The sequence below is a fragment of the Durio zibethinus genome, chromosome 22, assembly GCF_047325235.1.
Source record: "Durio zibethinus cultivar Kanyao isolate XHJ-2024 chromosome 22, ASM4732523v1, whole genome shotgun sequence".
NCBI lineage: Eukaryota > Viridiplantae > Streptophyta > Magnoliopsida > Malvales > Malvaceae > Durio > Durio zibethinus.
In genome coordinates this window covers 4,520,740-4,544,995 of record NC_143183.1, presented here as the reverse complement: position 1 = coordinate 4,544,995, position 24,256 = coordinate 4,520,740, and the positions used below count along the sequence as shown (strand labels likewise).

Genomic DNA, 24,256 nt, shown 5'->3' with positions numbered 1-24,256 from the left:
CATAGTCGTGTAAACCCTGTTGACTTACCAAAATAAGGCAAAGATTGGTTGTCATATGAGTTGTGAAAACAAGAAGAAAAGAAAAAAAAAGAAGCAAAAGAAAAATATTAATGGGTACATCATGCACTCTAGATATTTAAATGATCCTAAAAAGAGAAAGTGAAAAAATAAAGCAAAAAAAATGAAAAAAAGTAAAAAAATGAAAAAAATGAAAAAAAATGAGAAAAAAAAGAGGAGATAAATAAAAAATTCTAGGTTTTTCAAGAAATGATTCTTCAGCATAAGTGATCAGGCTTGAAATGACAAATGGTCATCTTTTTTCATCCCTTTACAAACAAGAAATTATCCATTTGCTACCCTTTTGAGCCTAGTGAATTCCTTTTAAATGAACCTTGATCAAAGATCACCCTCTATATTAAGGAAAAAAACACAAAGAAAGATTTATTTGATGAAGTCATTGAGTTTTAAAAGTTTTGAACATATTCCCTCAAATGTTGAAATATGCAAGAAAAAGCAAAAATGGAAGCAAAAAAAAAAAAAGGGAATGATTGGATGTTACGACTGAAGGAATAAAAAAATAAATGTCCAAAAAAAAGTCCTTTATATGGTATGAAATGATCCTTAGTTCAATCACCTTCAAACACATGTGTTGGGCCTACTTATCCATTCTTTCAGAACCTCAAACCCTAGCCTATATTACATACCTTGAAAAGTCCATTTTGATCAAACATGGACACTTGAACTGAAGAATTTGTTCCTTGCAAAATCCTCATGAACAACTTCACTTTTGTCTATTTTCTTTGCAAGATTTTTTCTTTCACAAGAGTACTTGAGTGCACGATGAAATCATTAAAAAAAAAAGAAAAAAAAAAGAAAAAAATGAAAAATAAGAGAAAAATAAAAAAAATAAAGCTCTAAGGTGAAAACAAAAAAAAAAAAGGGCAATTTAGAGCAAGAATGAGATTACAACATAAAAACTCATTGCAACCAATGATTAGGATAAGTGTAAGGGTTATCATAGAAAATCTTGGCCTTTCCCAATATGATCTTGAATTTAGCATAGTTGGTCTTGACATCTATTAAAATACCCATTGTAATACTAAAAAGAGTGTCAAATCTAATTTAACCAAAAAAGAACCTTCTAAAAGAATTTGTTGTTAAGCTTGCATAAAAATTCAATTTTTCATATCAAGTTATGAAGTCCTTTTGACAATTAATTATCCAAGCCATTTGAAAAGATGAAATTGCCATTCTGTTTAAACATGTGCATAATAATGATCATCATTTTTTAGAGACTTAAGAGTCACATTATTTCATAAAGGTTGACGAAGGCAATTTTTTGTGAGAATTTTGTCATTAAAATAAAATGTTTTTGAGGAGAAAAAAAACTTTGAGGAAAATAAATGGCATTATGGGAAACACTTTTTAATACAAAAGTATGTTTAATCAATTGAGTTTCACCACAGTTCGATGGCTTATTTTTTTCAATTCACTTTCACCAAGTTTGAGCTGATCATATGCATGTTTGATTTGAAGATGAAAAATAGAAAGAAAAGTTGAGAAATCCAAATTGTGAAGAAAAACAAGCAAAAATTGATAAAAAATGAGCAACAAAGAAAAGGATTTGGAATTGAAATGAGATGAATGATTTGAGAAAAAGAACTTTGAAAATTTTAAGAAAAGAAGATTTTGGGCAGTTGCATATCTTGACTTGGTTATTTTTTAAAAGAAAATTTTGATCATTTGAATCTTTGGACTTTGTATTTGCATCATTAGCTTGTCCAACATTGATAGAAAAGTACGCATTAGTATTTTTGGAAAAGACATTTGCATTTCATGTACATCTTTTAAGAAAAGACATTTTCATCTCATGAGCATCATTTAAGAAAAAAACATTTGCATTTCATTTGTATCATAATGGTGTTCACCAATTATGGAAACATTAAAAAAGAAAAAAGAAAAAAGAGGCAGAAACATATTCAAAAGATCAAAAAATTTTAAGAATTTCAACGATATGGCACAAGATGAAAGCTTTAAGCCTAACCTGGCTAGTGGGAAAGTTGTTGACCTAGTGAAATTGGCATCAGTCAAGAAAAATATTGTGTTAGATTGTTTTCAAAGTTCTCGGTGCTGATATCCGAGTTTTAAAGTATGGATTCCATTTTCTGGATGGTGATGTTTGAGATCAATTTCCTTTAGTGGCAATATTTGAAATCATTTGTATATTCTCGGTGGTGATATTTGAGTGTTAAAGCTTGAATTGCATTTGCTCAATGGTGATATTCGATTTTCCTTCAGTGGCGATATCCGAAGTCATTTGCCTATTCTCGGTGGTGATATCCAAGTGTTAAAATTATTTGCATATTATTGGTGGTGATATCCGAGAGTTAAAGCTTGATTTGCATTTGCTCAATGGTGATATTTGAGTTTCCTTTACTGGCGATATTCGAAGTCATTTGCATATTCTTGATGGTGATATCCGAGTGTTAAAGTTTGATTTGCATTTTCTTGATGATGATATTCGAGTTTCCTTTGATGGTGATATCCGAGTGTTAAAGGTTGAATTGCATTTGCTCGATGGTGATATTTGAGTTTCCTTCGATGGCGATATCCAAAGTTATTTGCATATTTTCGGTGGTGATATCCGAGCGTTAAAGCTTGATTTGCATTTTTTCGATGGTGATATCCGAGTTTTCTTTGGTGGTGATATTCGAGTTTTCTTTGATGACGATATCCGAAGTCATTCATATCTTCTCGATGGCGATATCTGAGTTTCCTTCGATGGTGATATTTAAAGTTATTTTTCAATGGTTAAATTTAAAGTTGTTGAGCCTCTACTTAAAAGAGCTTTGTAAGATGAAATTTTTAAAGTTGTTGAGCTCTACTTAAATGAGCTTTTTAAATTTTTAAAAGTCATTGAGCTTCTGCTAAGATGAGCCTTTTTAAATTTTAAAAAAAAAAAATTAAGCTTTTACTTAGTGTAACTTTCTAAATTTTCAAAGAAAGGGATAAAAAAAAGAGAGAAAATGTTTATGTTCAATGTTTTGTCTCTTGCATGTAATAAAATGGTTGTCTTTTGGTCTTTGCCTTATTCCTGATTATCAGAAATAGGCAAAGAGAGGCAATTGTAGACACCCATTTTATTTTTTATCTTTTTATCTTTCTTTTTTTTTTGGCATCTTTTCTGCCAGCCGCCTGACAGCCACTAGCCGCCTTCTGACAGCCATTGGTAACCATCATAGTAGCCACCCTAACTTAGGCAGCAAAAATCCTAGATCTTTTGGGATTTTGATTATTATTTGGCTCTATAAATAAAGCCACAAAAATCAAAGCAAAGAAACAAAAAAAAGGAGAGGGACCTTGCCAAAAAAAGAAAGGAAAGCATTTTGCCAAAACACAATCCTCGTCGAATTGAAGAGGAACCCAGTGCCAAGAGTCTCCTGCAAAAAAAAAAAAGAGAATGAAAATTAGTAAAAAAAAAAAAACATGAGTCAGAATACAAAGAAAAAGAAAAAAAGAGTTTGGCCGAAACTTTGAAGGTTGATGTAGGGCGTTTGGTGAGATACAGGTGAAAATAAGCCCAGATTTGTGTTTATGGGGTCAAAAAAATATTTGAGAGTTTTTAGGATTTTCGACGTTGGTGACGATAACTGATGACTGGCATGACAGATGATGATCGGTCGATGAGGTAGAGAGAGAGGCTCTAAAAGGGGGAGAGAGGTAGAGAGAGAAAGAAGAGAAAAAATGAAAAACAAAAAAAAATTTGGCTTTTATAGAAGTCTAAAACCCAAAACGATGATGTTTCATTAAAGGACCAAAACAACGTCGTTTTGAGTTCCCAGGATCCCCGTGTCAATCCACAACCTGATCCAGGATTCGCGCACTTGACTCGCGACCCGCTTCTGCCCCAGACCCAGACTGGTTCAACTGAGCTACTATTGGACCGCTGGTCCATCCAAACCGCTACTAATCGACCGGCCCAGACCAGCGTCAATAGTCTGGTTCAGGTAAAAAAATTTTTTTTTGAATTTTTTTATTTTTCATATATTATTTTATTAATATTTATGCATATTAAAATATTTATATTTGTTAGAATAATTTTTGTTAAAGTAAATAAAAACAAATGATAAAATATGTAGTTAATTTTTTTTTAATTTTGTTAATTTTAAAATAAACTTAAAAAAATAATAAAAATAAACTTTCTAATAATATAAATTAATAAAAATTATAAGAAAATAAAATTTTTATCCAACGATGAGATTCGCAAGTACTCCGAATAGTGATACTTGCAAAATCTCTATGTGAAAAAAATTTTTTTAAATACTACCAATGTATTGGAGTATTTATAAAAAAAGGTTGTCAATACAATAAAAATTTTTTGTTTTTTGTTAAAAAATTAAATAATAAAAATTAACTAATAAATTAAGAATAAAAAATAAAAAATAAAAAAAAAAGAAATTTTATCTGATGATGGGATTCTAAAAGTTTTTCAAGTAGAGATGCTTTAAGAAATCCCTAGGTGAAAAGATATTTTTTAAATATTACCAGTGTATTGGAATATTTATAAAAAATCTTAAATATAATAAAAATGCCTCTTTTCTTTATTTTTTCTAAACAAAAATATTAATAAAAATTAATAAAATTTCAAAATAAAAAATAAAATGTGTGCATTAATGTATTACCAGTTGCATTGCATGCATGACATAGTTTTTTTTTACAAAAAATATATTTGAGCCTCCGAGAATGAGATTCTAAGGTATTCCGAGAAGCAATGCCTAAGAAATTTCAAGGTGAGAAAGAGTTCTTTTAATGTTACCAACGTAATGGAATATTTTAAGAACTATTTCAACAAAAAGATTCTAATTTATTTTTCTCGAATAAAATTTAAGCACTAAACAAATAAAAAAATCAAGAAAATTATTTTTCAAGCATCGAAAATGAGACTGTTTTTTTATCAAAATCAAAGGATAACACGTAATTAATTGGTACCGTTTTAAATGGGCACTGTGGGAGTGCTAATCCTTTTTCATGCGTAACCCACTCCCTAATCCAAACTGTTTCATAGACCATAAAATTACCCTTTTAATAAGTTTTAATTAATTTTAAAATCTTATTAGAAGGATAAATTTTAATAGGTGGCCAATCACACCTAGCCAAAAAAGATTGGTGGTGACTCCATTTTCGTTATTTTTATTTCGTATCCAAATTCGTCGGACGAACACAAAACCATTACAACAGTTGCCCTTAGACCTATTCATGGGTAAGGTCAAGTTGGATCAAGCTCGACTAACATTTTGAAATTCTTGCTTAAAATTTGGTTTGGCTTGTTAAGCTTTAAAGGGCATAATTTTAAAAAAATTAAAAATAAAAATACGTCAAATATAATACTTCAAATATATTTTATAATTAAAATTAAATGAAAATAATTTTATTAATATTTTAAAATCTCGAGCTTGAAAAATATAATCCAAGACCAAATTTGAATACGCCAAGCCCACTGATCGAATGAATAGCATAACCCTTGCACAATGCTAGACTTATCCAAGTTTTTGTTTTTGTTTATTATTATTATTATTATTATTTATAATTGCTCATTGTAAGCTTGGGGAGTAAACAAAAATGGTATGTCCTACAATAGACAAAAATGACATTCACTACTTTGATATTGAACCTTTCCAATTTCAATTATAAATAATTGTTTTTTGAAAGGCAAAAAGAATTTTTTCTATATGGGAGATAAATACATATATTACCATCCATTAAATTAGTAAAGGAAATAATGATCACTAACTCCTAACCCTCACAATCAATAAAATATGTAGTTCATGCATCCTAAATTCTAATAATTGCTTGTATTTATTTATAAATTTGTTTACTTATATTAGGGGATGGAGGAATTCACTCTTTGAACAAAGAAATATGTACTAATCATTGGGAAAAAGGATTATAAAATGGTTAGGCCATATCAGCCTATGTTTCATTTCAATTATTTAATGTCATTTCATCAAATTTTTTTACATGTCATTTGCCTTACCATTTTCTAAAATTTTCCCACAAAAATTATCCAACTAAATCTTTCAATACCTAGCTTTTCATCTACTAGTGTTTTGCCAATAATCTATTGTCATTTTTCAATATAAAGCCAATTGCCATAATCTAAAAATGAAAAACTTCAAACGTGGTTCTCAACAGATGAACCATTAAACCTTTCGTTATTCAAGAATTGGAGACATGGTTGCACCCTGAATTGGAATGCTCTATTGAGTAAGTTGGAAGCCACTATAATCACCAAGTAACTCTTTCTTAGAATAATCAAGCACCCTTTAGCTAAGTATTCTATTATTCATAAATCATCTTTATTATTATTTTTTTCCCAAAAAATAAAACTTATATCCTTATTGAGACAAAAAAAATAAACATGTTGTGAACATTAGTAGAGAACAACCATAACTTGACCAAAAAAAAAATATTTGGCCCCAAATCAATCAAAAATACAATAATAGTCAATAACTCTTTCAAACATTTGCCTTTCAAAATAATTTGATTAAAACCTAATGTACAAGAAATTAAAGAAAGGCACTTTGGTTTAGTTTTCATGAGTTTACAGCCTTGAATGGGGGTGGGTTATTTGAGTAGTTCATAGTTTTAACTATACATGAATCTTTGAATTTTGGAGGGGGAGTCAGTATTGATAAAAAAAATAATCGTGGCTGGTTAATGGTCTCTTAAAAGCAATAACAAGTTGATTGGTACAAATTTTGATTGGAGAAAAATTTTAGAAAATGACTAAGCAAATGACATGTAAATATTTGATGAAATGGCATTAAATAATTAGAATGAAGCATTAGCTGACATGATGCAAACATAATTGTTTCCAACTATTTGATACAATTATTTTTTTAATCATTGAACCAAATGTTAAGTGCAATTAATTTTAAATTATTATGGAGGAGGAATATATAGGATTTTGGTACACAACTTTTTATTGTAAAGGATAGATTAAATTGTTAATGGTTAAATAACTGCTTATTAAATACGAATATTTGGGTTCATGCTCCATGATAGGGTTGGCAATTTGAGAGATTCAGTAATAGTTGCTCAAAGTTTTTTTTTTAACTTTTTTGACAATTAATGCTCATCGTAAGCTTCATTATCCACAACTTAATATAAAAGCTGTCTCCAATATATATTGAGGGGATAGCTAAGCAATATAAAAAACAAAAATTAAGGGGTAATTTTGGTAAATAATGTAAAATGAAGTAATGTACAATGACCTTTCATTTTTTTTTTTTGCTTTTTTTGTTCTCTTACCAAAAAAAAGCCTCAAAACACAACAAAACTCTCTCTAACTTCTCTTCCTAGAAAGGCCAACCATCGTCATCCCTTGTTGTGCTATCACCATCGTTGGTCATTGGAAGTCTTCCAAAAAATGCTAAAAAAAATGGCTTGGCCTCTTTTACTTACTTTCAACCTCCCTTTTACTTGAAACTATCCTAAAACTCCTAGATCTAAATGAAATCCATCGATTCAAAACCTTAAAAATGAAAATCTTTCCTTTTTGTTTTGTGTACTTTTTTAGTACAGGTTCCCTGTATCAGGGGATGTGTTTACTGATTTGTGTTTGGTTTTTTTTAGGTTTCCAATAGGCTAGAAAAGGTTTTTTTTTCTTTGTTAGTTTTTCTATGTTTTGATAAAGGCTTTTTCTTTTTTTTTTTTGTAGAGTTTTCCTTGATTATAACTTTTGGTTTTTCATGTTTTTTGTAGTTATTCACTGCTGCATCTTTTCTCTTCTTAGTTCAGGTGAGTTTATGAATTTTTTTTTTCTATTTCAGACTATGGAGGATGTTCTTTTTACAATTTTTTAACAACTTTATTTTTTTAAGTTGGGGAGTTTGGATCTTGTGGGCATGCAAGACATGCCATGTTTTGGATATATTGTTTCCATTTATTGTTTCTGATTTCATGCATTGGTTTCTTTGTATGCATTGATGGAGTTTTTCATTTGCATATGTTAAAGGTTGTTTTTCTAAGTATTTGCTTTTATCTTTAGGTTGATTTATTTTTTATGTAGCTATTTTTTTTGGATGCTTAGTAGTGGTAGTTTTTTTTTTTTTTTTTTGTCAAGAGTGCTCTTTGTTCAATAGATTTGAGATTAGGAGAAAAACCTTTCTCCTCTAATCTCTTTGGGAAAAAAAATTATTTGTATTTTTTGTTTTATAATCGAAGATCTGAGAAGAATTTCTAAGTTGTTATAAAGTTATGGAAAGATCCAGTTTCTTTCTTCATCTCAATTCCATGGTGCTTCTAAGAATGATATTATGCTCTTTGTCTTACGCAGTTGTCACCATTGCAGGGTACATGCCTATTTTGTTGTCTCTCTTTCTCTTTTTTTTTTAGCAATGGCATTTATGCATGCATGAAATTTTGTGACAATATTGTATCAATGCAATAAGAGTTATTATAAGGTATTGCAAGTGCCGGAAGGGGCATTAAATGTGTAGATCAAAAGAATATATAGGAAATTGGCTTTGAAGTATCATCCTGATAAGAACCCTAACAATGAAAAGGCTAATAAGCGATTTGCTGAGATTAACAATGGTAGAATATCTCTTTCTTTATTTAATTTTTTCTTTTATGAAAAATAATTTGTGATGAAATTAATAGTTTTTTTTGGATGATTAATTTGTTTGATCGATGATTAGCATATGAGGTGTTGTTGGATAACAAAAAAAAAAGGAATATATGATAGGTATGAAAAGGAGAGCTTGAAGCAGCATGCTACCAACGGAGGTAGAGGAGGAATGGGGGTTAATATTTAGGACATCTTCATCACATAAGATTGTTGAAAATTTACTTCTTTTATTAATATCGCATAACATTTAATTATCTTGATAGCAATATCATAGTAATTGAAATGCTATGGTAAGTTATGTACTGGCATTGTACCCTCAATTTAGGAGTTTATTAATGCATCTTAGGTTTATCCTAGGTATGCCAATGCTGCCCACCTTCAAGTTCCCCTATAGTTGAAGTTAAAACCTTAACTTTATTCGTGATTATGTATGAAATCATCAATAAAATATTAGTTATTGACTGATATTTGGGATAACATACACTAATAATCATTTTAACCCCTAAGAACCATCTCTATAATCTTACATTCTCTTAGTTTAAATATGACTAGCTATCATTTTTAATGACATGTTCACTTTTAGTTATGTTATGCTGAATTCATCCACCTACTATTACTGACAAGATAAAGCTTTTCTTCAAGTTTTTTGGTGAAGGCCAAGTAGAAAAAGAAGAGAGAATTGTAAAAGGTGATGATGTAATTGTTGAATTGGATACAACACTAGAAGATTTATACATGGGAGGTACTCTTAAGGTGAGAAATTATTTTTTTATTTTTTAAAATATATAATAAGGGTTGGTATCTAATCAATGAAAATATCTAAAAGCATATATCTCTCAAAGCTGTAAAATATTTTTTATGGCTTCCATGAAACAGTATAAAAGCATAGATCTTCCAAGGTTGTAAAATATATAATCAATGAAATTTGGGATGCTTATGTCTAATTTGTATAAATTTGGCAGTTATTTTCCTTGATAGTTGAAAGCAATTTTGTAATTATGTTGGTATGTCAGTGATGGCAAGAACATTCATGTTTTTAGGCTTTAATGATACTTTCAACTTATTTCCTTTGTCTTTATTCATCTTTTATTAGATCCATTATTGGTTAAGGCTATGAGAGGAGAGCTTGTAAGTCAACATCCAGCTTAGATGATGCGACAAGTAGGAAGGTACATCGTTATTTACAAAAAGCTTACAGATAAACACCTATAATTTAAAGAGAGGTCACGGACAATTGATCTCATTATGAAAATTTCTTTATAGCCTTAGGAAGCTTTCCCTCTTGATAAAGTGGTAATTTTGTCCAATATACTTACTCCATTGCCTACATTTGGTGTCCTATTTGACATTGAAAAAGTAAAGGGCCCCTATTATTTAGTCACCAATTTGCTCTAAGGATGGCTTGAAGGTATTGCATCAATTGACTTAGAAAAACTACATTTTGTCACAGAATCCCTTAAGATTTTGCACTAAGAGGTTATTCTCCCTTTTCATTGCATCCATTACAGATAAGGTTGTGATTACTAATTTTTTACAAACTTTTATAAAAGAATTTCTTTTTCTTTTTCTTTAAAATTAGAAGTTATTTTTTATATAGGTTTGAGGTCATGCTACAATGTTGGGTTTTATTGGAGCACCCTGGACAATTGCCATATTTATTGTAGAGGAAGGTACAACCAATAGTTATATAGCCATAAAAAATATGTGCCACAAAGCAATTGAGGACTCTTCTTTCTCATTTAACAAAGGCATATTTGAATACATTATTTACCAAGTGGAGTTTGGAGCACTTTGCATAAAAATTTTGATTCATGGGGTGGACAAATACCAATTAATATATGGGAGCAGTGGTCAAAGCCTTACATAACGAAGGTCATTTGGAACTTAGTTGATTGGATAAAGCATCATTATATTTGCTTACTTAATCATTCTCACCTCACTACTTAGAAATTACTAATCTTAATATTTGTCATGAGTAATGAAATTATGCGGATAGTTTTTGGGTGTAATGAATAAAAACAAGTGTGGAAGGTGTTTAGGAAACATATGTTTTTTGTTTATGGGGTGTATTTAGTAATAGGATATACAATATACTTTTTGGGTGCAAATATAAATACCCTTTTACTAACTAGTAATGGCACTAATAGCACATGCTTCTTTTGCCTTTAGCAAATCATGAACAAGATTTCATATTCATTGCATTGTAGTTTTATTTATAAGATCATGCAATAGAGCATTTTTATCCCACTCACCTCATAGAAATTGAGACAAAATATGCATTACACAACCATTTGTCTCGCTTTTTGTATATATCTAGATTGACTTGCCATTATAAACCCTCCATCTCACCCGTACTCTAGTACATCCTTAATCTCCCATATGCTCCTCCAGGTTAAAGAAGGATACTTCGCAAGTTTAGCTTCATGAAAATTAGTCTTTGGGAAATATTTGAATTTTAAAACCTAATATACCAGAGTGGTTATTAGAGAAATTCCATATGATTTTGTTTAAGAGTTGCATGTCCCCAATCAAAATTAAACATGCAATAACCTTGGATTCATGGAATTAATATTATTTAGTTTTAATTATAAATGATCATATTAATAGAGAATGTTAAAACTAAAAGGTTTGAAAAAGTTTCATTTTGAATAATTTGAATGTGACACATTTAATTTGTACTTTAAAATTTTTATTATTTGTTTACATACTTTACAGCTTTTTGTATTGATCTTATTAAATTAAAAATTTATTAATTAATTTGTGCTAGATTTTATAATTGTGATGATTTTATATATATATATTACTTATTTTGTCACTAATTAACTTGAAATTTAATTATCTTTGATGGTTTCTTATTTTTTAATTTTTTAATTTAAAAATTATAAAGTTTATCATCTTTAACTATTTGAAATTTATTGTGTATCTACTTAAAAAATTGTAAGTATTTGCAATTTATTGATATAATTTTTACTTTTTTTTTCAACTATTCTAATGTCAAACTTATGAAATGGCTTAAAACTTTAGCTTTAATTTCATGTAATTATCTTTACTATTATCTTTCATTTCAATAGCTAAAAACTTTATTAACATAACTAAAACAAAACTGCATGATTGCGCTAGTCTTCCCTCTAGTAGTCTTGGAAGCTTGAGAGCCTGACCAATAGTTGTTTCTTCTTTTTTTCTTCCATCTTTTTTTTTTCTTTTTTAATGGACAATTGCTGCTCGTTTGAATCTTAGGGAATTTGTCTTTCTTCTTTAACTTTTTAAATTTCCAAATGATGATGCCAGTGATGACATATAATACATATAAATAATATTCATCGATAAAAGAGAAGATTATTGTCATAATTGTATTGGTTCAAGAGACTCGATCATTTGATGTGAAAAAACAGAATCACCATTAATTTTTTTAGCTAGATGTGATTGGTCATCAAATTAAATTTCTTTTTTAAAGAAATTTTAAGTTCAACTAAGGTTTCTTAAAAGGGATAGGTTTTGTCTACGTTGTAGAAATAAGTTCAAAAGTATGACTACACATGAGGAAGGATTAATATCCCACAACGTCTATCTAAAAATAATATTAATTAATTTTATATTATCTTAAAATAATATTAATTAAATGGTCTTTTGTTTTTAATTAAATTTAATTACTTTAAATATTGAAAAATATTGTGGGATTTTTCCATCATTCTAGTAAAATCTTGAAAAAAATTTCTCACATCAATAATATTCAAGGAATCCATTTACTTTCTTGAAAAGACTTCATTGGCAGATTCACTAAAAAAATGAATTTTTAGATTTTTTTCATTTAGATTAATTATTCTCTCTATTTTTTTTTTACTTTTTAAAATTTTTTTTAAGAATAAATGTAAATCCATAATATTGAAGTTTTATCTAAATTGTCCATCATTTTGGAAAGAATTAGACAATACATTTTGCTTCAAAATTTATGAGAAAATAACTTAATAATAATTATTTTAGAAACTCACCATCTATTATGAATTGTATTCATCCCGTAATTTATTTGAAAGAGAAGTGTATTTATAAATTAAGCTAATTACCCCATTATAATATCTTTTTTCTTATTTTTTGTTGTTATTATATTATGTAGAATAAATTTTAACCATGGTTATTTAAATTCTTTTTTCAAAATTTTCATTATTCTTGTAAAATTTAAAAAGATTTTCCTCACCTAGTATTTTTTTTAAAAAAAAATTTAACACTTATTTTATTAGTTTTAATATATATTTATGTTGAAATTTTCATATTTAAATATGCATAGATAAATAGATAAATAACTTAACAAAAATATAAAAAATAAAAATTACCTAAAAGAGGCCAATCAATACCAATAAATGGTTTAGGGTGGTTCAATGCAGTTTAGCCGATTTGGAGCAATTTTTCTCGATTTAGCTTGCGATTTGGAGTGATCATCCTGGTCCAATCCCCTTTTTTTGACAATTTAGTAGTTGATCACTGGTTTAGTCAAACTAGTCCTTGGTTTGAGCAAAAAAACGATTGACGAGTTGGGCACACAGACCTCTAGTTTGGTCTGGATCTATGCATAAATTTGCTATTTTTTTCATCACATAAAAGTGGTTTTTTTTCATTCATTTACTTCATTTCCCCTCTCTCTTTATATATATATATATATATATTCTCCCTCTCTTAAAACTTTTTTTCTTTTTTTCAAAGTAAAAAGTGACAGCCACCTCTAAACCTAGAATCCTATGACTTTTTCATTGGCATTATTGTTGGCTGCTGCTCACTGGTGACAGTTTGCTTCCAAAATACATCAAAATCTTCTCCTCAACTTCCTAAACACTTTTACTTGAATAGATTCCCTAAAAAATTTTAAAATTTTTTAGATCTAAGTCAAAATCTATGACTGTCAACATCTAAAATCAGCTATTTTGTTGCACTAATGGCTGCCAATTCTCACTATGTTCATCCCCTCACCGAGAGCTTTCCATTTTCCAAAAATCCGGCTATGAAAATCCCTAGAACAACATAGATCAAAATTCAAAGTTTTTTTTTTTTGTTTTTTCTATTTTTTTGCTTTTTTGCTTTTATGTTTTTTGTGTTTTTTGTTTCTCTTTTTTTGTTTTCTCTAAATCTCTCTTCGTAGATGTGGTTGTTTTATTTTTATGTTTTTTATTTGGGTGTGTGGCTATGGTAATGGGTATTGGGCAACTGGGTATTTAGGTGTTTAGCAATTGTGGGTTTTAGGACCTGAGAGTGGTGACGTAGGTTTTTTTTTTTTTTTGTGAAAAGTGTGTTAGGATTTAACAATTCAAGAATTGATGGTGGTGAGCAGGCTCGGCTAGTCTCGACATTCTTGGTTTAAGGGGTTGATTCTTGGTTTGGGTGTTGATGGTGATTGACGATGGTTGAAAGGCTATACTTAGTGGTGAAAGCTGGCAGTAGTGTTAGGTTGAATCTACAATGGCAGTAGATTGAGTACTTGTTCAATGTGTTTTTGGAATTTTCCTCGATTCCACCCCTTATTTCATGTCTGTGAATGTTTCTTTTGTAGAGCTGATCTAGGATGAAATCCTAGATTTTCAAGGAGCTAAGTCTTTGATTTTTAAGGGTTGGGGATGGGTGGTGGTTTGGACAGTAAAAGTGGACGGGACAAGCATCCAATGCTTGTGTTATCTAGCCAAAAAAAAAAGGGGAAATTGAAGAAAAAAATGGCTTATTTTATTTTTATGTTTGATTTTTTAAAACTAAATGATAGATTACTAATTTTGTCCAAGTATCTTCTAATCAATTATGATGCTTTAAAAATTGAGACTCAATTTTTGTCTAAGATTTTTTAAAAGATTTACAAATATTTAAATATTTTTGAATAAGTTATTTTTAAGAAGATGTAAAAAAAATAGTAAAAGTCAAGGTAAAAAGTCAAAAGTCAACCTAAAGTCAACTTTATCAAAATTTGAAATTGGTCAATTTGGTCAAAATATGGTTAAATTTGGAGCATTTTGTAATAATCAAACCAAGACATTGGACCTGGAAAACTCTAAAACAAAATTTGAGTTTTGAGGAAAAATAAAATGATCAAAATACTAGGCCCAAGTCAAAGTTGGTCAACATTAGTCAAGATTCCTTGGAATTGGTCAAATGTTTTTTTTTTTTTTAAATCCTTATATTTAGAAAGAAAATCCTTGAAAAAATTAAATTTTGAGTTAAAATGACCAAAATATCTTGTGGTTAAACTTGAGTCAACCTTTGAAATTCACCATTGAATAGGATTATTAAAGCTTAGGATTAATAAAATTATGATTTAAACTTCTAAAAATAATGTCACACCTCAAAAAGGATGAAATTACAAAAATACATTTTAAGAGATATTTTTGTAATTTGATCTTTTTGAGCTCTTTTTTTCGTAAAAATTCTAGATCATATTTAAACATTATTTTATGAGTTTTGATACATTAAAAATCCTAATTGAACCTCAAAAAAGTTAAAATTACAAAAATACCCTTTAGAGGCATTTTCTTAATTTGGCTTTTTTTGGGTCAACTTTTCATGAAAAGTTCCAAATCATAATTAAATATTAATTTATGAAGCTTGGTGCATTAAAATCATAGAGATAAATATTGGATCATAGGATTTTAAAAAATCTATGGAAAAAGCTTAAAGACATTAGTAAGGGTATAATTATCTTTTCTCACTGGAATAGCTGCATTAGCAGCCAAGTTGTGTGCTATAATTTTTTAGAGCCATTAGATTTCAAGGTACAATGATCCTATGGCCTATATTACAAACCTTGGGCACAAAGTTTGAAGAAAAAAAATAATTTCTACCCTTGGATGTATTTTGATCCAATAGTGTAGAGGGCGTTTTGGCTGTATTTTGGGATTTTTTTCTCTTTTTCTTCCAGCAACCAAAAATTCAACATTAAAAAAAAGCTTTTGAAAAATAAAATCTCTCTCATGGAATAAAGCTTTCTTAGGTAGTTTTCTTACTTTTCATGCAATTTTCATCTTCATCCATGTAGTTTTTTCATTCTTTTGATGGTTTGTTGGTTGTCATTATGTGTTTTAATGAGTTTTTGGTGATAAAATCTTATGTTTATGTGTTTCATTGCTTTGTAACTTGTTCTCTCTATGTTTTGTGATTTGAAAATTGGTTTTCTTTAACTACTTATTTTGGTAGTTTTCTAGGTGTTTAATGAAAGTTCTTGACAATTAAAAATAGTATTCTAAATAGGCTTTCTAGGTGTTTGAATAGATTTTCAAAATTAGAAAGTTAATATTTTAGGTGTTTTCAAGGTGTTGATAAAATCAAAATGAAAGTTTTCATGAGTTTCCTAAATGTTTGATGAAATGGCCAACAAAAATGTTCTAGCATGGCCTAGGGTGGTTCTTAACCTAGCCTTCCCCATAGCATGTCCAAGACCCCCACATCCTTCCCATGATCTCAATGCTTGCTTGATTGATAGCATGTAGTTTAAGCATAGGGTAGCTAGTTAGGTGTTTGTTAAAATTTTAGACACATAGTTGTCATGGTAGTTTAATTTCATGATTTGCATTTCATGTTGGTTTAATGTCATGATTAGCAATTAATTGTTATAAGCATTAGAATGCATATTAATTACATCTAAACCTTAGACCCTAAACCAAACCTTAAGCCCTAAACCTTAAATTAAACCCTAAACCAAAAACCTAACTCTAAACTCATTCTCATGCATTTTCATTTCATTTTGATAAATTGTTACATGCATTAGCATTTTTAAATTGTTATTGCATTCATACTTTTATATTTATCATTCACACTGTAATTATCATGCATATATTATGTCTTGCTACATTCATGTATATCATTTACATGTCTTTTGAATAAAGTTTCAAAAAAAATGTTTTGAAAAAATAAAATAAGGTGATATTTCAAGTAAAAATAATTCTTAAGATCTAACATAAATATAAGGAGATTCTCAACAATTATCATTTATAAGGAATATTATCTTGGTTTTATGGGACATTATGAAAATTCCAAAAGTAAGGGATATTTTTGGAATTCCACCTAAATATAGGAGAATAAAAAGAATGTTTCAATACTAGAGATTTTTCAACTTGATCCAAAATAATTAGATTTGTTTTCAAATTTTCAAACATAAAATGGTTTTTTTTTTCAAAATTCAAAATGATTTGATTTCAAGAAAAATAATTTTGGACAGAATAAATGAAGTTTACGAATTAATTTTTGAACATTGAAGTTAGGACCATTTTTACTAAAACTCGATGATAATAGGTAATTGATACTGATTTTAATAGGCATTATGGGGGTGCTAACCCTTCCCAATGTGTAATTGATTTTTGAACTCATCACTATTTTCGTAGATCAAAATATTTTTTTAATAAACATTAAACTCGTTTTATTGTTTTATTAAAAGATAAAATTTTTAAATGATCAATTACACCTTAAAAAAAAGACTAATAGTAACTCCTTGGTTTTGAGATTTTAAAATATTTCTCATGTCTTGCAATTGGGTTCCTAGACCACACGTTGCAACATAAATAAATAAATGAAATTTAAAAAATAAAATAAAAAAATTGAAAATGAGAAAATATTTTGGGCTTAAAATTTTCATTGGACCCTTAAACCCAAATAACTTGGACAATGAATTTTCAAACGTAAATTATTTAAACAAAATCTAGAATTAGATTTGTTTACAATCCGATCCATTTGGTAGCCCAATAAAAATAATTAAGGACTTAACAAGGCGATAACTAATTAAAACTTTCAAACAAGTCCAAATTGGGTGGACTCTAATGAAATTGGAATTATTCAGAAATTTGCTTTCACTCGGTCTTATGTATTTCTTCTAACTCATTGTCATTGTGCACGCTCACTTCTATTATTTAGTATATTTGCATTGACGATGCAATGCAAAGAATTAAAAACAATGAATTCTTTTCAGGGAATTTTTCGCAATCCAAACTATCACTCAAGGAAAAGTTTTATTAATACTAGTCTAAAAAGTTTTAATTTTACTATATAAGGGGGATAGGAAAATGAAGAGATAAAGAATTGGAACAAAAAAAAGGAAAAAGATGAAAAACATATATATAATTTTTTATTTTTTGTGTTTGGTAAAAATGATGAAAAAGTCATTACTTGATAAAGTTGAAAATTAAGAAAAAATAAAAATTCTATTATTTTATCATTATAGTTTTTATAGACCAAAATTAGAAAAGTAAAATCTAAACCTGATTAACAATCTTGTAAACAGACAACACTTATATTCTTTTTTTTTTACTCTTTTTTGTTCAATTTAAAATAATTTGCTTTTTTAAATAATGATAGCAAATGATCCTCTTTCTTATTTTATTTCTTCTTACGTTGTTCTGCCACTTATCCACACAATTTTTTTAAAAAACTTTTTCACCTTCCCCACTCCAACCTTCCATTTTCCATGCTAGATAATCACTTTGATCATTGATGGACGTTAGTATATTGCCCTTCTTTTGGTGAAAGTTCAAAAAGGGGAAGAAATTGCGTTGCATGTTCCTTAAACACACTGTGAGTGTTAGGTGGAAGTCAACACGTCATTGCAATCAATTGTGCGTTGATACTATGTCATATTATACTTAAATAAATTAGACTTTTCTGTCGAATTACTTGAGTTTGATTAGGGCTTTGAATAAGGTTTTTGAAATTTGGATTTGGCTTGACTGAAAATAATAGTTAACAAATAAAATATCATTATTTAATTTTAATTTTAAAATATATTTAATATATTTATTAAAAATTTTCGGGTTTATTAAGCCTCAATAGGCTCATTGAATCTTGTACAAAGATTTTCAAAAGCTAATTGAATATAACTCGATCTGATTCTGATTATAAGCACGTCTAAACTAAATATCCCCTTGATTAAATTGGGAGTAGTATGTTGAAATCAATGTTAACAGTACTATATCGTTGCCGACCTTATTGATCAGTACATTTTGGTTTTGAGGAAATTGGCACACCTAAATTTACGTATTATTTGTGGCTAAAAAAATACATACTATTTTGTTTTCTATATCTATATGTACCAACCGTACCGATTACATGGAGGTGGTTTCCTATATCTATTTGTGGCTGTCGCCACTTCCTGGATGACAAGAATTACATGGAGGTGGTTTTACATCGATTAAACTTCTCCGAATCTCTTGGTTCATCATCTTTCCTACAATAATCCATAAAAAGAAATATTGACAAACTCAAAAGAGAGATAGAATTAATTAGGAAGAACGTTTCATATATAGTTAAAAGTAACGTACCCAAGTGTGTGTTTCTGACAGAAGTTGGAAGTAAAAGCAATAAAAGTAATGATATAAGGAGAAGTATAGAAAGGACATGGGACATCTTGCAGGCTATGTTTGCCAAGAAACTGATTTTTTGTTGAACCCAATGGCAGCTTGATCAGACTGGATTGTGATTCTTTTGAGGAGGAATACATAGGATTTTCGTACTCAATTTATTGCTGCAAAGTATTGACTAAATTATTAATGGATAAATAACTACTTATTAAATAAGAATATTTGGGTTCATTTTTCAGATAGGGTTGGAAATTTGAGAGATTCATCAATAGTCGCTCAAGTCTTTTTTTCTTTCGACAATTGCTTCTTGTTAGTTCCATTATAGAGTTGAGAGTTCGAGAGGGATCAATAGCTGCTCTTATACCTATTTATGAATCAGGTCGAGTCGAACAAGTTTAGTTAGTATTCTAAAATTCTTGTTTAAGATTCAGTTTGGTTTTTTTGATTTTAGGATCTAATTTTCAAAAAAATAATAAAAGATCAAAATATATAATAGATTAAAAAATATATTTTATAACTAAAATTAAATAAAAAATAATTTTTTTTAATATTTTAATATCCTAAGCTTGAAAAGTCTTGTTTAGGAGCCCATTTGATTATGACCAAACCCATCGAATTGGGTAGATGGCTTAATCCTTGGAAAAGTCTAGACTTGCTTCAAGTCTTATTTTTTCATTCTTATTTTTTTGACAATTGCCTATCGTAATCTTGGGGAATTTGTCTTTCTTCTTTAATTGTTGAAATTTCCAAATGGTAATGATGCTAGTGATGATATGTAATACATATAAATAATATTCATTGATAAAAAAGAAGATTGTTGTTATAACATATTGTTCCGAGAGATTTAATCTTTAAACATAAAAAAAATGAATCATTACTAATATTTTTTGTCATGTGTAATACTAAATTAAATATAACTCTTTTAAAAAAAATTCTAAGTTCAATTAAGATTTCTTATAAAAGATAAGTTTTGTCTACATTGTAGAGCTAAGTTTGAAAGTATGATTATGCTTGTAGAAAGATTAACATTAACAGCATCCATTAAAAAATGATACCAGTTAATTTTACATTATCCTAAAATGGTCTCAATTAGAGGTGGTAAAGCTGATCTGAGCCCAAAATTTGCTTGAACTGATCCACAACCGAATTCGGATCAATTCAAGTTTATAGGATTTTTCTATCATTCTAATAAAATTCTTAAAAGATTTTTTTTACTTCAAGAGTATTTAAAAAATTCATTCGTTTATTTGAAGAAGCTCTCTCTTCAGATTCACTAAAAAAATAAATTTTTAAATTTTTTATTCAGATAAATCATTCTTTCATTTTTTTAATTACCTTTTAAATTTTTTTAGAAATGTAAATCCATAATTTTGAAGTTTTATTTGAATTGTCCATCGTTGTGTAAAGAATTAGACAATACATTTTGCTTCAAAATTTATGAGAAAATAATTCTTTCATAATTTCCTTAAAAACTCACAATTTATTAAGAATTGCATTCACCCTATAATTTATTTGAAAGAGATGTGCATTTATAAAATAAAGCTAATTACCCCATTATAATTTTTTTATTCTTATTTTTCATTGTTATTATATTATATAAAATAAATTTTAACCATGGTTATTGAATTTTTAAAAAAAATTTTCATCATTATGGTAGAAATTTTTTAAAAATATAACACTTAGATTTTATTATTTTTAATAAATATTTATATTAAAATTTAAAAATCTAAATATGCATAGATAAACAGATAAATAACTTAATAAAAATATATAAAAAAATTACCCCAAAAAGATCGATCAATATCTATTAACAATTTGAAGCGATTTAGCCGATTTGGAATAGCTTATCTCGGTTTAGTCGATGATTTGGAGTGGTTCATCTTTGTTCAATTTGATTTTTTGACGGTTTAGTAGTTGATCACTGGTTTAGTTGAATTGATCCTCAGTCTGAGCAAAAAACCAATTGATGGGTTAGGTATGTAAATCTTAGGTCAAGTCAGGGTTCATGCACACATTTGCTATTTCTTTTTGCATCCTATAAAGCAATTTTTTTCATTCATTTTCTTCCTCCCTCTTTATCTCTACATCTCTATCTCTCTCTCTCTCAAAACTCTCTTTCTTTTTTCTAAACAAAAACCAACAGCCACCTCTAAACCAAAAATTCGATGACTATCATTGGCCATAACTTACCGTTGCCAGTTTGCTTTCAAAATATATTGAAATCTTCCTCTCAACCTCTTAAACACTTTTACCTGAATAAATTTTCCCAAAAGCTTTTAAATTTTTCTAGATCTGAGTTAAAATCCATAGTTATCAACATCTAAACTCTCCTCTTTTGTTGCTTCAATGGCTACTGCCAACTCTCACTATGTTAATCCCCTCACCGAAACCTTCGCCTTTTCCAAAAATTCAGCCACAAATCTTCTTAGAAAAACACAAACTAAAATTCAAAGTTTTTTTTTTGTTTATTATATTTTTTTGGTTTTTATGTATTTTTTTTGTTTTTCTATTTTCTCTTAGTCTATTTTTGAAATATGGTTGTTTTGTATTTTTGTTTTTTATTTGAGTGTGGCTATGGTAATGGGTTTTAGGCGACAACTAATTAAAATTGTCATAACATATAGCTTTGTAAAACTATCCTTTTAATCTATGTGTGATTGGTTACCTAATAAATCTATCCCATTTTAAAAAGATGCCCTAAGCTTAACTTGGGTATCTTTAAAAGGTAAATTTTAGTCCACGAAACCATATCTAGGTCCAAGAGTACAGTTTCATATGAGAAAAGTTATAACACCTTTATAATGATCATCCAAAAGATGATACCAATTTGATTTCGTGTATCCAAGTCTTAAAAAATGTTAGTAATTTGCCAAGTAAATTTAATATAAAAAATTAATCTTAAAATTACTCCAATAGTTTGGTAGTAATTTAAAATAAATTTTTTCATCTCTAGAATATTCATGAAGACTAGTGTCTCACTTTAAAAAAGCTCCTAATCAGATTCATTAATGAGTTAATTATTTTTTTTAGAAAAAACAATTAATAAAATCCTCTAATAGTTTGGTAAGATTTTATTTCAATGCACATCCCCCAACGGTTTGGAAGGATTTTTTTATTCAAACATTTATTCATGAAATTTTGAAAAAGTCATTAAATCTTCTAATAGTTTGATAAGATTTAATTTGACATTTAAATCTTCCAATAGTTTGGTAAGGTTGAAAATTTTATTTTCTTCATAAAACATCATTAAATCTTCCAACAGTTTAGTAAGATTTAATTTAGAAATTTAAATCCTCCAATAGTTAGATAGAATTGAAATTTTATTTTTTTATGAAATTTCATTATGAAATTTTTTAATAGTTTGGTAGAATTTATAATTAAAAAAATTAAAGCCCATAAAAATCTTCTAATAATTTGATAGGATTTATGAATTAAAAATTTTTAATCCATAAAAATCCAATAAGACATCATGGATTAGTTTTCAAAATTTATTATTATTATTATTATTATTATTATTATTATTATTATTATTATTATTATTATTATTATATTTTTAAGACATCCATAATCAAATAAATCAATAGCATAAGATAAGTAAAAGTAGAAAATAAACAAATATTATACCAATAATTAGATTAAGTCCGAAGTGAAGTCCAAAAAAGAATAAACTTTGGATATCCCAAATTAAATCTTGATCCAAGCTTAGAATGAAGGGGCTGAATGACTTTGGCTTGTAGCTAGGCTTGAGCTTTCTTTGCACAAGCTGGGATGTACTGTTGTAATTGGGCCAGATTGCGAATGGATCAAGATGTGGGTCTTAAAATGGGCCGAAGGAACCTAATCTTTTAATGCCCAAAAACTATGCCATTTTTACCACAGCATATAGACCAAAATCATTTTTCTTTCAATTTTCCAATTTTTCTTCTTTCTTTAATCTTCCTTTCTCCTTCACTTTTCTTTAAAGAGTTGCTAGAAACCTCAATCCTTTTTTGGAATCAAGTGCATCACCACCATTATTGCCACTGTAGTTCATCGATGTTCCTTTTCCTTTTTTGCCATTTCCTATTCTCAATGAACTATTAGATGTTTCTCAAAAATTCAAACCCGAGACCCATACATATGTGGTTCTCTTTTGTTTTTGACTTGGCCCTTTTTTGTGGCTTATTAACAGTGGGTTTTAGTGGGAAATTGATGATGGTGGTAGGACTAGATTTTAACAATGGAAAACTATTACGGCATTTGCTTCGATGGTTTGCTTTGTGGCTTGTGATTATGTATGTCTTACGATTCTAGGCTCTGCTTTTGTGTGTTTATTGTGTGACTAGAAAATTTCAAGTGATTAAGGTTGCTAGGAACTCAATCTAGTTGTTGAGTTTTACTTAGTTTTTCTTTTTTTTGGTTCCTGGTAATTATTGTAATTTGTTTACAAGTTTCTTATGTTGGATCTGTGGATTAATGGTTTGCTGGTAGTATTGGCAGTTGGGTGATGTTGGATAACTGGGGTGATGGTTATTTTGTAGCTAATGGAGACAAGGGAAGATGATTTTTGGCTGATTGTTTTCTCTATTTGTTCTTCTGATTGGCTGTGTCTGTTCATTGTGAATTTCAAGTCTGTTTATAGCGGAGATTTGTAGAGTCCTTAATCAATTAGGATTTAGTTTCCAAAAATTTTTGCAGTATCAAAGAATCAACATTTATCTTTAAGAAATTTGAACTTAAGCCAAGCTATCACAAGTCGTTTATCCTTGTCTTTTTTGCTTTTCCCCTTGTTTTATTTTATTTTGTTTTTGATAATTAGATAATTTAAAGAAAATATAAATGGAATTGAAGATAAAGATAATCAATAACAAAGAAATCAATAAAATTAAAAATAACTAAAAAATAAAAATAGACAAAGAAATAAATAGAAAGAATAACTAAGATAAATATACATATGTACATATAAATTCAATAAATGTAAAAATCATGAAATTAATAAATAAAATAAAATAAAATAAAAAATCCACCTATTGGGCTTGGAGCAAGTCCAAGTCCTACCAATTTGGACCCTAGACAAAATGGAGTGTTTACAAAAAAGTTTAAATCAACCCAAATTGAGTGTATTCTAATGAAACTTGAATTATTGAAAATTTGCTTTAGTCTAGTCTTATAATCAGTTTAGATAAAATATGGTATCTACGATTATATGCATTTGTTAAATTTTTTTTATTTGAATATATAAAGATTGAATTTGATTATTAGAATTAAAAATTTGGCTTTCTACTTAGAATGTTGGTAGGATTATATGCGTTTGATTTAGTGATTCATGCATTTG

At 28.3% G+C, this 24,256-nt stretch overlaps 1 pseudogene; it reads left to right on the top strand.

Annotated features, from left to right (window-relative positions):
* Positions 1 to 9,781: 9,781 nt before the first annotated feature.
* On the top strand, positions 9,782 to 23,576 carry LOC149512499 (uroporphyrinogen decarboxylase 1, chloroplastic pseudogene; annotated as a pseudogene).
* The last annotated feature ends 680 nt before the right edge of the window (positions 23,577 to 24,256 follow it).